This window comes from Octodon degus, unplaced genomic scaffold (assembly GCF_000260255.1).
Source record: "Octodon degus isolate 3935 unplaced genomic scaffold, OctDeg1.0 scaffold00084, whole genome shotgun sequence".
Classification (NCBI taxonomy): domain Eukaryota; kingdom Metazoa; phylum Chordata; class Mammalia; order Rodentia; family Octodontidae; genus Octodon; species Octodon degus.
This window is the reverse complement of record NW_004524660.1, coordinates 6,843,329-6,858,554: the sequence shown is the minus strand read 5'-3', so window position 1 is coordinate 6,858,554 and position 15,226 is coordinate 6,843,329.

Genomic DNA, 15,226 nt, shown 5'->3' with positions numbered 1-15,226 from the left:
TTTTTTTTTTTTTTGTACCAGGGATCAAACTCAGTACCTTGCGTTTGCCAGGCAAGCCCTTATTCAACTGAGCTATCTCCCCAGCCCCATGATCCAAGTTTTGATCAAGTTGTTTGTTTTCTTTTATTAAGTATTACATGTTCTTTATATATTCTGGATCATAGGTATTCATCAGATAAAGCTTATAAAGTATTTTCTCCCAATCTGGGATTTTTCTTTTCATTCTCTTATTATTGTCTCCTGCCACGATTTTTGAACTGTAATGAAATTTAGCTTAAGAAATTATTTCGTTCATTTATTTTATTTAGGGCACAGTAGCTAAAATGATATCACTGGGTTGGTCAAATAGCTCAGCAGATTAAAGTGCCTGCTTAGACAAATGCAGGGGCTGAGGGTTCAATCCCCCATGTGCCATGCAGGCCCTGCCCCCAGGGCATGATGAGACTATGACTGAGACTGGGCATGGTGGTGTGCACCTGTAATCCCAGAACTTGGGAGGATGAAAACAGGAGAATCACTATGAGTCCAATCTGCGTAGTGAGACCCTATTGACCCTGTCCTAAAAAAATACCAAATATAAATAAATAAAATAATATCATTGCACTGCCTCTTTTTGTGTCACAAGTGATGATAATAATAAAGTTTTATGCTGCTGCTCATATCTGTGGTTTATCAATTTACACCCAAAATAAATGTATGTGACTCTGTCACTCAAGGAAGAGGTAGTAAATATTCATGTAAGTTTATCAATAGCACTCAAATTTTATTAATCTTTGATACTTCAAAGAATTATTTGAAAATAAAGTCTATCCTTTATATAATTGAGCACATTTTAAAAAGATAGCTTTGCCAGTTGATGAGAAGAAAATTACTAATTTAGAGGAAAAAATGACATTCTGTAGATGGCTCTCAAAGAAGTGAGATGTTGGGGCCTGGGAGGTGACTCAGTAGAATAAGTGCTTCCCTGGCAAGCACAAGGGCCTGAATTCAATCCCTGGTTCAAAAAAAAAAAAAAAGTGAGATGTTGGGGGACAAGTTCAAATAGAAAAGAGAGCAAGCATGTGCCAGCTTGGAATTGCAGCGATCTCACCCGTGGCCGGCCTGCTGGCCGCCGTGGTCGCTGAACGGCTCCTAAGATATGTCACACTGTGTGCAGGGGACCTCACTTTTGAAGTCCACCCCCAATGGGACTGGCAACTTTAATTATCAGTGCCTCCAGTGTAAATAATTTCTGTACCTACTTTTTGCTCATTTACCCTTTTCAAATGTTGATTTAGTGAAATACGGCTTACACAAGTGGCTTTAATGTGTTTATATACTGACTTCAAAGTGATCAATTGTTTCAAATTTCTCAGTTTACAGGTGAAGATGTAGCAAAGCATTACAGTATGCCAAGTATTATTTGCTCACTTGCACACAGCAAAGTTTTACTAAGCACCGCTGATGATCATACACATCGCTTTTCAGTAAGCATGCACTGTGTTTATCCTTCAGCACAACCTGCAACTGTGGATACCTACTGCATCATGCAGTGCTCGGATGACATGGCCCATGCTAAGGAAGGAGAAATGCAAATCGCAGAGACAAAAGTGTCATTTAAACTGACTCTGTCAAGGATGGAGAATAACGATGTGAGTGGGAGGCGGCGGCTTCACTTAGGAACTACAATGTGTGGCTTCGTGAGAATAGGGAGGATTTAGAAATACCAAATAGTTGGGAGAATCATTAAATTTTTTGTTCTGATTTTGAAGCTCTTTCTCCTGGCACTGACATCAAGACATCAAACAGCACAGTTCAAATGACAGCTACTTCACAGGCTTTGCAAAGCTTCTGAAAAATATAGTTCAAAAGAAAGAAAAACTCACGTTGTCCCTTAAGTATACACCAGTGGTTTCTGTTGTTGTGTTTGTTGTTTGCTCAAGTGAGAGTTCAGAAGGGAGTCTGAGTTGAAACTGAGCAGTGGATTGGAATACAATTCAAGGACTTGATAATAAAAATTAAACCAAATAATAATTTGTAAGTACAGCACATATAAATCGGTGGAAAATATCTATATCAATAAACAGAATTTTTAAAAAATAGTTTCTAGAAACAGTTTGTGACACTGAAAATTCAAACATTTTCTGTTTTTAATCTTTCAGTCTTAGTAATGTGCATGAATACATCTTGAAGGTTTTTGTGTACCTGTTGGTGTATTTTTCAGCGTGTAATGATTTTACATAATGATAACCTTCTTTTATATTTAAAGTATAATTAAGTCAAAAATGTATTTAATGCATTTAGTTTAGAGTAAGTGATAGTTTATTCTTGCCTGCCTTAATATAAATTGGACAGTCATCTAACTCTCTCTGCTGGTATCTGTGAACCAAGCAACTACATGGAGGACAGCAAGGGGTAATACTGAGTGCATGTTTGAATGCCCATCATTTTGGTCTTCTAAATGTGTACTGTTTCTAATGTCATAGCAATTATTGCCATACTCTCTTCAAAGCAAATATTTGGGAAAAATGATAATAAAAGAAAATGAGAGATAAGAAAATAAAAGTCAGGATCGGCCTGCTACATTGTTGTATATGGGTTTGCTTTCTAAATTTCTGTGTAAAAATGTGTAACTGTTGTTTAACATTCTATAGGGATTTAAATTTTAGAATATTCATGGTTTTTGGAAAATAGTTCCATTTTATGTCTAAGGTGTTCAATATTCAGACAGTAGTGTTAAGCTTAAGTGCCTCTGTTACAGGGATCAATATCATCAAGCTTGTCTTTGGATGTTTAACAACGAAAGTTTGAAGACCAAAAATTAGAGAGAAGATGGGCTAAAAGGATAGCCAATATTTTGCCCTAGGCCTTCAACGTCAGTGGGGACTAAGGACATGAGAGAACCTCTACTGAGACATCCTGTAATGAATTGGTGTCCCTATTTTCTGATCAAGGAGATTATGGGGCCACAGAGGAAAGTGATTGTTGATCTATAGTGTGCCTAAGGAGAGTCACCTGGAGAGAAAACATTCTCTCAGGCTTTCACAGACAGCAAATTGGTCAAGCAACGGCTGTGAATCATCCACATGGCTGACACTGACAAAAGATCCACAAGGTACTGTACATGGCTCCAGGGTAAATCCTGAGGGGATATGACGGACCTTATAAGATACAAAAGTTACATTCTTTATTATATAGGTCTTGCTCTAACTTGGTCTTAATCATCCAGCAGAAAAGTGTAACCACAAGGTAGAAACAGAAATGCTGTATTAATATGCTGAGCTATAAAAGGTTCAAGTCAACAACTTCTGACAATTGCCATCTCTGCTGATAACCCACCACTATTATGGACTGTTGGACTCTCTTGGGTCATTTTGCTGAATTCAAGTACCCACAATCTTTGGACTGGCATCACGTGTGAAAAGGTCCTTTAAAGACTTCTCGAAATACAGCTTCTCTAAGTACAATGGAACACCCATCTCTGACAAAACAAAACAAAAAAAGTGGGTATGTTGGGAGCCTGGGAAGCTAGGAAATCCATCAAATGTGTGTAGGCGGGAGTAGGCCTCAGTGCCTAAAGCAAACAAGTTACCTCAGGCCTGAGAGAAACATCTTGTCCGGTTAAAGTTAGCTATTATTTGCTAGGCAACCTTGTGTCACATGTTACTAACTCTGCAAAAGTACAAATAAAGGGCTGTTTTGTTGTGGAAAAAAAGGAAGAAAAAGTATACATGTGTATACAAGATAGGTAGGCTAGACATACAGCTACTTTCTCTTCGTTCATTGAGAAGAAAGGTTTGTACTAATATCGTTTAGACAAGATATCATGTCTGCATCTTGTCCTCTGAATAGCTACTACAAAGACAACAATATGCAATGTATTAATTATTGTATCTGTCCTACTAACCTTTATGGAAACACTTTCATTGTTATTTTACCTTTTTTCTCATTAAAATGAGTTTTATTTTATTTTATTTTTGAGGAACCAGGGATTGAACTCAGGCCCTTGTGCTTGCCAGGGAAGCACTTATTCCACTGAGCCATCTCCCCAGCCCCTATTAAAATGAGTTTTAAAAAGCTGATTTTGATGTAAAGTGTTGAGTATCCCATGTGTTTGTTGAATACCTGAAGTTTTAAAAAGCCAACAGCATAGCAGCCTGCAGAACCCTGGGGGCTTGCCCCCACGATACCACGGCAGAGATCATTTCAGATGCCCCGCTCCAGGAGACAGAATTGTTCCCCAGGCCGCTAGCCTGAGACAAAGATGAAAGTTTGAAGTTAGATTCCTACTGAATGTGTAGCACTTTTGCACCCTTTTAAAGTAAAAAAAAAAAATCTGAAACTATTTTAAGTCAGTAACTCTGCATATGTATTTACATATTATGTGTATATGTGTGTGTGTATATATATCTATATATATATATCTATATATATATATATCTATACATTGTGTGTATAAGCATATGCATGTTTATGTGTTTATATATGTATTTATATGCCCTGTTGAGTTTTAACACTTGTTTTCTATTTCTATAAAATGTCTTTATATTTATCACTTGGATGCACACAGACATTATTATTTTCTTTTAAAAATTCAGGGAAGCATTTAGGCTTTCCTTTCCAGCTTAATAATGAAGATGTATAGTTTATTTCTAGAATACTGAAAGGCACATCAACTTAATCAGTTTATGATACTGAAGATATTAGGCCATGTTAAAATTTTTTTTTTTTTTTTTTGTGGGTAGAATTTTTATATTTACGTCCTGGGCCTTAATTTAGTAAATAACTCAATTAGCTTTATTTTTGTGTGAGTTATTTTCCCACTGCTGAGATGCAACACCCAACACTTGCAACTTGAAAAAGAGGCTCACTTAGCTCACAGCTTCAGTCCATGCTGTGGTTGGCGTCAAGGCAGAAACGGCCTGGCGCGAGGGCTCTGCTCAGGTCAGCTGGTCTTGGCATGGGACCCAGAAGCAGAGAGAGAAGGAAAGTGCCGGAGAAGTCTCCCCCATGGCGGCCCCACCTCAGCAGAGCACGCCCAGCCGAGAGCGCATGCGTGCCAGCACCGATGTGCGCGGTGCGCTGTGACCGCTGCCCTTCCCACTCCCCGCCTCAGCCCAGGACTGGGGTGCGCTCACTGGAGCTGAGCCACACCAGCTTCACAGACTCCGTTTTCCTCATCACTGTTTTAAAATCTTCCACATATATTTATTTGTTTCTAATTGTTGATAAAAGCAAAAATTAGTAAACAGGGAATTAATTATATTTTCCAGCGTAACCTTTCGTGCTTTTGTAGAACACACCTACTCAGTTGCAATTTAAAGTAAGACTATGGATGAAAAATATGCTCAAGTCTTCACGATGTTGGCTTTGTTGACATTCAATGTGTCAGTAGGAAGGTGCAGGAAACCAGAATATGAAATGTACTCTGCAAGAGTTCTCACAAGCCACAAAAGAGGCATAAACTACACTATGTTCTTGGCCTCTGTGCCAATTATGAGACAAATATGTGATTTATGCTGCTTCAGTTCAGGTATCCAACCTCAACCCTGTGCATGAGTCTATACAAAATATTATAACTTAAACTTATACTCAAATAACTAATGCTCAGAGGGATTGATAAATAAGATAGAGGGAAGCCTAGGTCAAACAAATATTCGGTAGACATTTGTTTGCTCACATTTTTGCAGTTCATCTCATCCCTGATAGCTGTTTTCTCCATTGTGTTTCCCCAGCTGTATACAGTTTCCCTGAGCTGATCCTACATGGTAATTAACATGAAATCCTGCCTTTCTGGTAATGCCCTTTAAATACTCGTCTGCCCTACCAGCAGTTTTCACAGGTCCCAGGTCTCTAAAGAACAGCTTGTTAACACAAACAACAGCACACACAAATATGTTAATGGCATTGATGGCTTACCCTTCTGTTCTCCAAAATAACACAGCTGCCTTTCAAATGGGTCCATCTATAGATAGGTGGTCTCCAGTGTTCAGAAGGATTGCAGCAAATGCAATTTCATGCATTAATTAAATGAATGGATTCTTTTATTTTTTTCTTCTTCTTTTTTTTTTTTTTTTTGGTAAGCAAGACTTTTAGCAGCTTCACTAATGACATGTTTTGAAAAGAACCCAGAAATCTATCTCCAGTGCTATATCTCTAGCACATCCAAACCTTAAAATGACATTCAAAACTTCTACTCTGTGTCAGGCAATGCTGGGACACTTACGTCTCAGCTGAGTTCAATTAAGTATTCTGACACATAAAGCAATATGAATTTTTTCTTTCTGACAAAATTATGGAAAGTATACAAAGTCTTGATATATAGCTTGTAAATTATGAATTATTTTTCTCAGTCTCCTTAAACTTAAAAGAAATTAATGCAGTAAACATTATTATTATTTTTATTTATTTATTTATTTTATTTATTTATTTTTTTTTTGGTGGAACCAGGGATTGAACTCAGGCCCTTGTGCTTGCCAGGGAAGCACTTATTCTATTGAGTCATCTCCCCAGCCCCTATTCTTGTATTTACTTACTATATAATTATATATTTTTGAGCTGATATTCAAGATAATTAATGAAATATTTCACCAGTGGTATTAAAAATAGATTTGTTACTTTCATTTTCTCATTTTGTTAAATCTGTATTCAGGTTTTTTCCTCCTTTTTTGAATAAATTTTTTTGGATTTTCATGCTGGGTCCTTTTTATTAGTTGACTTTTATTCAAACTTTCCTATTTTGAAAGCAAAGATCATGCATTTTAAATATAGCCATTGTTACATTGTTCCTAGTTTCTTGCGTCTTCTTTTTCTTTTCTTGTATTTAAGGGAAGAGGCTGCAGGGTATTCAGGGTCTCACTACTAGATCGGACTCATAGTGATCCACCTGTTTACAGCCTCCCAAGAGCTGGGATTACAGGTGTGCACCACCACACTCAATCTCAACTGCCTTCTCAGCGTGCCCCGGGGGCGTGGCCAGCACAGCAGGCCTGAAGATAGAACCCCTGGCCCCTGAGGCTGCTTGCAGGCTCTTTAATCTGCTGAGCTCTTTGGCCAGCCCAGTCTAGTTTCTAATTTTGGACTAAAACTCAAAGAGTTAGAGGTTGCTCCTCCTTCTGATGTGGAAATCAGTCAGTCTGCCCCTGCTGTCGACAATACCTCGGTGGACTCTGGTCCCCACATTGCCCACCCCCTCTACTACCTCCGTGGCTGTGCGCTTCAGCTTCTCTCCTGGGGCTATATGTGCAGAGTGGTCATTTTCAGTCCTGCAATTCATCAATTGTGCCTCAGTCCAAGATGGATCCCTTTGCAAGAAACATGAAGGCACCTTTTCTGTTGTACTATTAAATATTTTGTTGGAAGGAGAAGCACCTTAGGAACTTATATTCACATATTCATCATTGCTGTCAAGCATATCTTCCTTGTCTTTTATGGTTATACATGACATTTTAAGAGCAAAACCCATTAATATCAAATCCAGTTTATCAAATAGGAAAACATATGTTCATATATATATTCTTACATATATAAAAATGTAACCAAAATAAAACAAACTATGGAAGAGGATTATATGACTATAAAATACTGCTTTTCTTTTTCACCTTCATAGAAATTTCCCAAGAGTTCCAAATAGAATGTGCTACAAATTTTCAAAATATGTTAATATAACATTTAAACATAAATCTCATTATTTTGGTCCATCTTTGCTGTTATAACAAGATGCTGTAAATTAGGTAATTAATATATGAGAGCTTTTTTGTCTGGTTGTTTTTTTCCTCCTCGCTCAGGGAGCTAGGAGATCAAGTTGACAAGAGATGTAGTATTGGCCAGGGCTTGTGCTCTGCTTCAGAGATGGCGCCTTTCGTGGGACATCTTCGTTAGGCAGCGAGGGTTAGAGCTGTGTCCTCTCAATTTAGAAGGAGAAAATTAGTTCCATTCTAAGTCTTAAGAGCACATGCCCACTTCATGTGGGTGGATTCTCATTCCTCATGAATTCTCACTTCCCACACACTTCCTTTGGTAGTAGGATTTCACTGGGATTTTAATGCAAGGCATTTAGACTATCTGATATATGTGGGTAGGTAGGCATGATACATGTGGGCAGATGATACAAAGGTAAAACACATAACATAATTCAAGGTGTCTATAAAAGTTAGTGAAAGAGAAAGAATCTGTTTAATGGGAAGTAAGAACCGGGATGAGAGAAAGAACAAAGCAAACAAGGGAAAATTATATATATATATATATATATATATATATATATATATTTGGATAATTGTACTGCCGATCTCTGCTGGTCTTTGGAAAAGAGCAGCTAATGCCTAGTATTTTTCTTTTTATTCTTATTTTTTCTTTTCACTTCTTGCACCTTTTTGTTCTTATTATTTTGTATCACCTTTTAAGCCAATCTTGCATGTTTCTATCTGACAATCTAAACCTCTGATTTGAACACAGCATCATGTAATACAGAATAACCATTGTTCCATCCTTATCATTGTGTTTAATGAAATTATATATTGTTTCTGATGCTTTTTTTTACTTTTTAGCATTATTCTAAAAAGAATTGCATTAATCCAATATTAATGTTTTAGCAGAAATTTGCATAACATTTGTAATGACCATGGGAGCAGAAGCCACAAACAAAATTTCACGATGCTATGTTAAGACACATACTTTTGAACTCTGGAATGTGGTTATAATTTGCAAGGTTGGTGTCACTACTTTCCTTAAAGGGACCCAGAAGTGCACCATTGTCTATGTAGTTGACTATGAGTCTAACATCTGCAACAATTCCCACTTTTCTCAAACCTTGCCAATTTTGTTAATCTCTCTCAGGATCAAAATTTAGCAGAGACTAAAGCAGTGGTAAAATTCTACGAGACCATCCAGGAGAGACAGAAAAGGTTTAGGTCTTCAAAATGCAAATGTTTACGCAGTTGACCCAGAAATCATAAAGCAACTAGCAGTGCATGTGCCATTCAGGTAAAATTGGAAAGAAAATTGATAATTGACAGATAATGTTGATACTATTCTCTTAGGCTACATGGCTGGACCCCAGAATTAAATTGACATAAATTAACAGAGAGGAGCACACAAATTTTATGTGACATAAAGGCCCTAATAAGAAAATGAAAATTCAAAGCACAAGCCAAAAGCAAATGATTTTGTATTAGGCTGAATAAAGAGACAAAAGTGTAGAAAAGTAACAAAATTATAAGAGGCGCTAAAGGAAAATAAGAATTATTTTATGTTTTTATTTTACAGTGTTCTCTTGGCCACATTTCTTTGACTCAATGTTTCTTTTTTCCTGGTTTAGCTAAAGGAATATTTTACATAAGAATGCTTAATCTTCTGCCTGCAGGAAGAAAGAGGGAAGACTGGCAGGCCTTTTCGCATTTGCTGTTTTTCACAAGTTTTTACCCAAAGCAGTCCAGAAGCACAAGAAGTGCAGTCTGAGGGAACTTACTCAGGCACCCGCCAGCGTCGGGGGAGGCAGTGTCACCCCTCTTGCTGTGTTCTCTCTTCCCTAAAGTTAACAATCATGGTTTTGTAATAATTTTGCATATTATCATTTTACCACTGACATAAGAGCTCTCAAACACAGAGATTTAGGCTTTCTATTTCTTTACTTATTTATTTATTTTTGCGGAACCAGAGATTGAACTCAGGCCCTTGCGCTTGCCAGGGAAGCGCTTATTCCACTGAGCCATCTCCCCGGCCAAACACAGAGATTTAGATTCACCTAATTAGAGCACTACATAATTGGAACCATCAATTATTTTTCTTGACATTTGTCTTTCTTTCCTAAAGAACAGTTATGTGAAATTCATCCGCATCGCACGGATCTGCTTCTGGGCTCGCTATTCTACCCTGACCCATTAATACATGTGCCTTACAACGGACCAATAACTGTTTGGGTTATAATAATCCTCTAATTTTTTAGAAATCTGTAAATTGCTATTATTAACGTACCAGAAGTTTTATAGTTAATAAATTATTTTGGGTCTGAGAGATGGCTTGGCAGTCTAAGAACCTGCCATGAAAGGCAAGAACGTGGTTCAGTGCCCCGTACCACATGCTGTGGCGGCACCCGAATGCAATCCCAGTGCTGGGGAGGCTGAGACACAAATTCACTGAGTCTGAGCTGCCTAGCAAGACCCTATGCAAAGTACGTGGATAAATAAATAAATGATAAATGAATAAATATTTCATTCTAATCAACATGTCCCTTTTACTCTGTGATTATATTTATCTATTTTTGAGGTACCGTGGATCAAACTCGGAACCTTGCACTTTCCACGTTGGTACTTATGCCACTGAGCTATCTCTCCAGCCCATGCCCTGTGATTATTCTTGTATCCACTTAAAGCTTATTAGTTTGATGTCATTTCACTTTTCCTTTTCCTGCTCACATTTGTTGTGCATGTCAGACCCACGAAATCACTGCCAAAGCCAGTCATATTTTTTTCCACTAAGTCTTCTTCTCAAAATTGTACAGTCTGAGGTCTTATGTTTAGGTAATTAACTCATTGATGCTCAGTTGAGTTTAATGTAGCATCTAAAATGAGGGCCTAACCTTACTCCTTTTAACGAAGACATGCATTTTTCCAACGTCATGCACTGACAAGACTATTCATTCGGATAATGTCTCTTATAGCGTATCTTATGTATCAGATAACATCTGGTAATGTACATATGGCAGAATCTGTCCACACTGGCTGTGTACGGATGGATTTACTTTGGAGTTGTCCATTCTGTTCCAGTGGGGTGTACTTTTTTGTACTACCATTATACTGTTTGGACAACAGCTTTGTGATATATTTTGCCATCTGAAAGCATGGTATTTTCAGCTTTTTTTCTTTTCTTTCTTGGTTGATTTGCTTATTCATGTTCCTTTTTGGTTCTATGTAAATTTTAGGATTATTTATTTACATATTTTTTGACTGTGTGCTGACATCTGCGATGTGAGCAACTGCGTCAAGGATGGCAACGTGTCATATAAATCCCGTGGTTGAAGGCCTTTCTTCTTGGCCTTCTAAGTGAATGTGTACTGTTCCTAAAGTCTCATCAGGTATTATGCTCTCTTTAACATAAAGTTAAACACAGAGCCGGGAGATGGCTCAGTAGAATAAGTGCTCCCCTGGCAAACGCAAGGGCCTGAGTTCAATCCCTGGTTCCATCAAAAAAACAAAATATAGTTACACAAAAAGGACAAGGAAAAAAAAATAACATTTCTTGAAAAAAAAAACAGGATTGTTATTTAAATAATAATGTGCTACGAGGGTCGTGATGAAGGCTGAATTAAATCTTGGGTTTCTTTGGTTAGCATATTAAAACACCGCCCAAGTAATGACATGGAGGTTGGCAGCAATGAGATGCTCTGAAAGTGCAGGCGGTCGGGTAACTGGCCTGAATTAGGTGAGCTGTATTGTAAGCAAGTCCAGGACATTGCCTCCAGCTGTGAGCACCCAAGGGAGGCAGGAGCATGACTGGCAACCGGGGTGACACCGCGCCAGCAAGAGATCCTAACGCGAAGGCATGAGAGCCACTTCTTAACATTTTTAGATTAAGTGCTAAAATCTTAGAAAAGCTGTGGTCAAAACCACCTCAATATCAGTAGTTAATGGCTCACCCATCACTGATGCTGACGCACTGCACCAACAGCACCACAGTGCGGAGTGACCAGCAGGAAGATGTATGTGGGTTTAGGCTTTTGGTTGAAGGGAATTCTGTGCTCAGCATCTCAAAAAACAAAGATGCCACTTCAACCTGCATAGGGAGCCAGCATTGCGGCTTGGAAGGAATGAATATTGCTTAGCTATTCATCTCTGAAAAGCATGTGTTTAATGGAACCAAGTTAAAAGAATTTTCCTACATGGTCTTACTAAATCCAGTATGTTTAGGTTAGCTTTGACACCAGGTCATTTATATAACAAATAAAGATAGCTTTTATTCACACATGTTCAGTATCTCAAGGACATTCATGCTCAACCGTATACTCCTTTGCTCTGCATTTTCTTTCATCATCCCATCATTCATACATGAGAAACTAGTTTCTCACCTTACTCCTGCTTGTGTTCTTTAATGATATCCAACTAATTGATGATTTTACTTGGTCAAATTGTAACCCAAGTCATCGATACATGTCTATGCTTTATTGTTTAAATTGGAACATTTCTGCATATTGTTTAAGCACGGCCTGATTTTTTCCTTGTGTAATTAAAAAACCTAACCCTATATTTCAATTGCTGTCAATCTTAAGTGTTTCTGCACAATTAATCAAAATTGCAGAAGAGATAGTTATGATTGAGAAGAAGAAGAAGGAAATGAATATTTTCATGGATAGAGGGTTTATTTATTTATTTATTTTATTTGACGGAACCGGGGATTGAACTCAGGTCCTTGTGCTTGCCAGGGAAGTGCTTATTCCACTAAGCCATCTCCCCGGCCCTGACTAGAGGGTTTAGACTACTTAAAATCCTGCATATTTCCCACTTACCATTTCTTCTACTTACCTTTGTTCATTCTGATATCAAAACTGTACAAACCACACGTTACAGATGCCTTTACATATTTTCAGTACATATCTGTGCAACTCTATTTGAGATCATTTTGTGATGTCTTTGTATTCTTACTCATTTTACTTCACATTCTAAATTGCCTTTCTCAGATGAAAATATAGAATAGGATTCATCTATATTTTTACTAATAATACCTTGAAATGGGTAAACATGCAATTAAAAATGAATGAGTCATGCCAATTTGGATTTTATGCCTAAATAATGATACACATTTTTTAATATTTCACAGATCCATAGAGGTGAATAATGTATGCTTTCTAGGAAATACATTAAACTTGAATTTCCGTAGCTCAACATGCTGAAGAATATATTATTTATAATCAAGCTCATTAAATTTTAAAATATTATAAAGCAGGAATTTTAAATTAGATGCTATTATAAAAATGCAAAATCATTTATCATCAGTCAAAGCTTTGTATTTTTTTTTAATATTTTCTACTTTCATTAGTAGTAGAGAGAATATTGAATATATTTCACTGAGGTTAAAGTATTTTTCTTACAATGACATATATACATATATATCTATTATACATTAATTTATCACATAGTGATAATATATTAACTAATAACAGGTTAATAGAAGCTATTACTTTACAAATTATTACAACATATTTCTTCTTCAAGCTGACAGCCCATTGCTAAGAAACAATGGCGATTGTCTTTATTTTCTGAAGAAGAATGGTTACTTTAACAGCGTTTGTTAACCTCATCATGTCTCTTACCATTACAGACACATTGAAAGAAAGTCAGCATAATTTCACTAGAACAATGTCTTACTTTTTTCCTTTTTCAGTGGGACCAAAATGTTTTAAAAAATATATTTTCTTAGTGAATGAGTATAAATGCGATTTTTGAATAAAATCTCAATGTTTTAAACACATCTGAGACTTTTCTAGAGACTAGTTTGCCATACTTCTTCCTATTCATTTTCTCTAACAATAATTTTAAAGAAATATGATTAAAATTTACTTGGTATAAATTATTACTTGCTACTTTTAGTGGCTGGCATATCTTAATAAATCAATAATTATATGAATATATCTTCCAAAGTTTGATTCCATGTACATGATTTAGTATATTTTGATTCATCTTAGGTATTTATATTAAATATAACACCTCTCAATTAGATGTATATAAGACCAAAAATACATATCAGGAATCTTTGGGAAAGGCAACTGAAAGGCATGTTCATTGATATTTAAGAAGGATGTTTCTACACTAAAACACAACAACAGAATTTTTAATTCTTTTCTGAAAAGTAGTATTAATAGTCTAAGATTTAAAATCTTGCATTTCACCTATACTACCCAGTCACCATTTTTGTCTCTTAAAACATTCACTTGAACTGACCACTCACTTTTATTTTCTTAGGACTATTGCTAGGAAAGTAGTGGTAGAAGCCAGGGCTTTTATTCAGAGAAGTTCTTCAGTGTATTATGTATAAAAAAGAAATTTGGGGGAAAGAATTAAAAATGAACAGTTTGGAACAATTAATTAGTACTGCATATATGAAGTCTTACTAAATAGAATAACATTAGTTAATTAATGATAATATATTGAGCACAAATCATTGCATAGTAAAAAATTACAACTATATATTTAACATACTCTTAATTCATAAATTTTAAACAAAATCACATATTCATATAAATATGTATTTATGCACTTACATATATGTATATAAAAGCATACAAACTGAGGAAAGCAATTTCTGAAAGAATACATAAAATGTTAATCACAGAGTCAAGGTTATTCTTTATATTTTTAACATGAAAATTTGTTAAGCATTGTAAGTATTTATTACATATAATAAATAACTCCACAATGTTTATAAACTCCCCCAACCCTTTTACTTCCATAGTTCAATATATAATATTCCTTTTTAAATTTCATTTACCTATTTATTTGGTACAGGGTCTCACTATGCAGCTCAGACACATAGTGATCCTTCTGGCTCAGCCTCCCCAGCGCTGGGATTACAGGTGTGCACCACCACATCTGTTTGCAGTGGCTGGCTGGACACGCTTGGGGTTCCAGGGCCAGCAGGGCATGTGGTATGGGGAATTGAACTCGGGTACTTGTGCTTGCCAGCCAGGTGCATAGCCTGCCAATTCATCTCAACAGCCAATATTCTTTCTTTGAGAGAATTTTAAAAAATAGTAAAAAACGAAATTAGAAATGATACCGAATTTCATTAAACAAAATTACAGGAATTCAACAATGGTTTTTATACTCTTTTGACGCCTACAGGATAGTAAGAAAAATGTCACATCAGAATTACCCGCAGCTTTCATTTCAAATTCTGTGCAGTACTAATGTGGGCCTGGTGAACAAGGGAAGGTATAACCAGGCCAACGATGAGGCTCATGCGCAGAGAAATTTGAATTGGAATAGATGTTCACTGCTGAACTTCAGCTTTTCAGAAAAAAATAACACTAGCACTATATTGTCCAAAATGAATTTTTTGAGAAATTCATAGGTGAGTGTTTATCAGAAAGTATGATAGGAACCAAAAGCTTGGTCTTTGTGGGGAGAAATGATTCTGAAAATGAATTCTAGGTTTTCTACTTTAATATATGTATGATAAGAAAATTAAAAACTGCAAACAAGGTAGTATCAGAAAATGAACATTGAAAAGTGGTTTTCTCAAATTTTGGTGGACAACA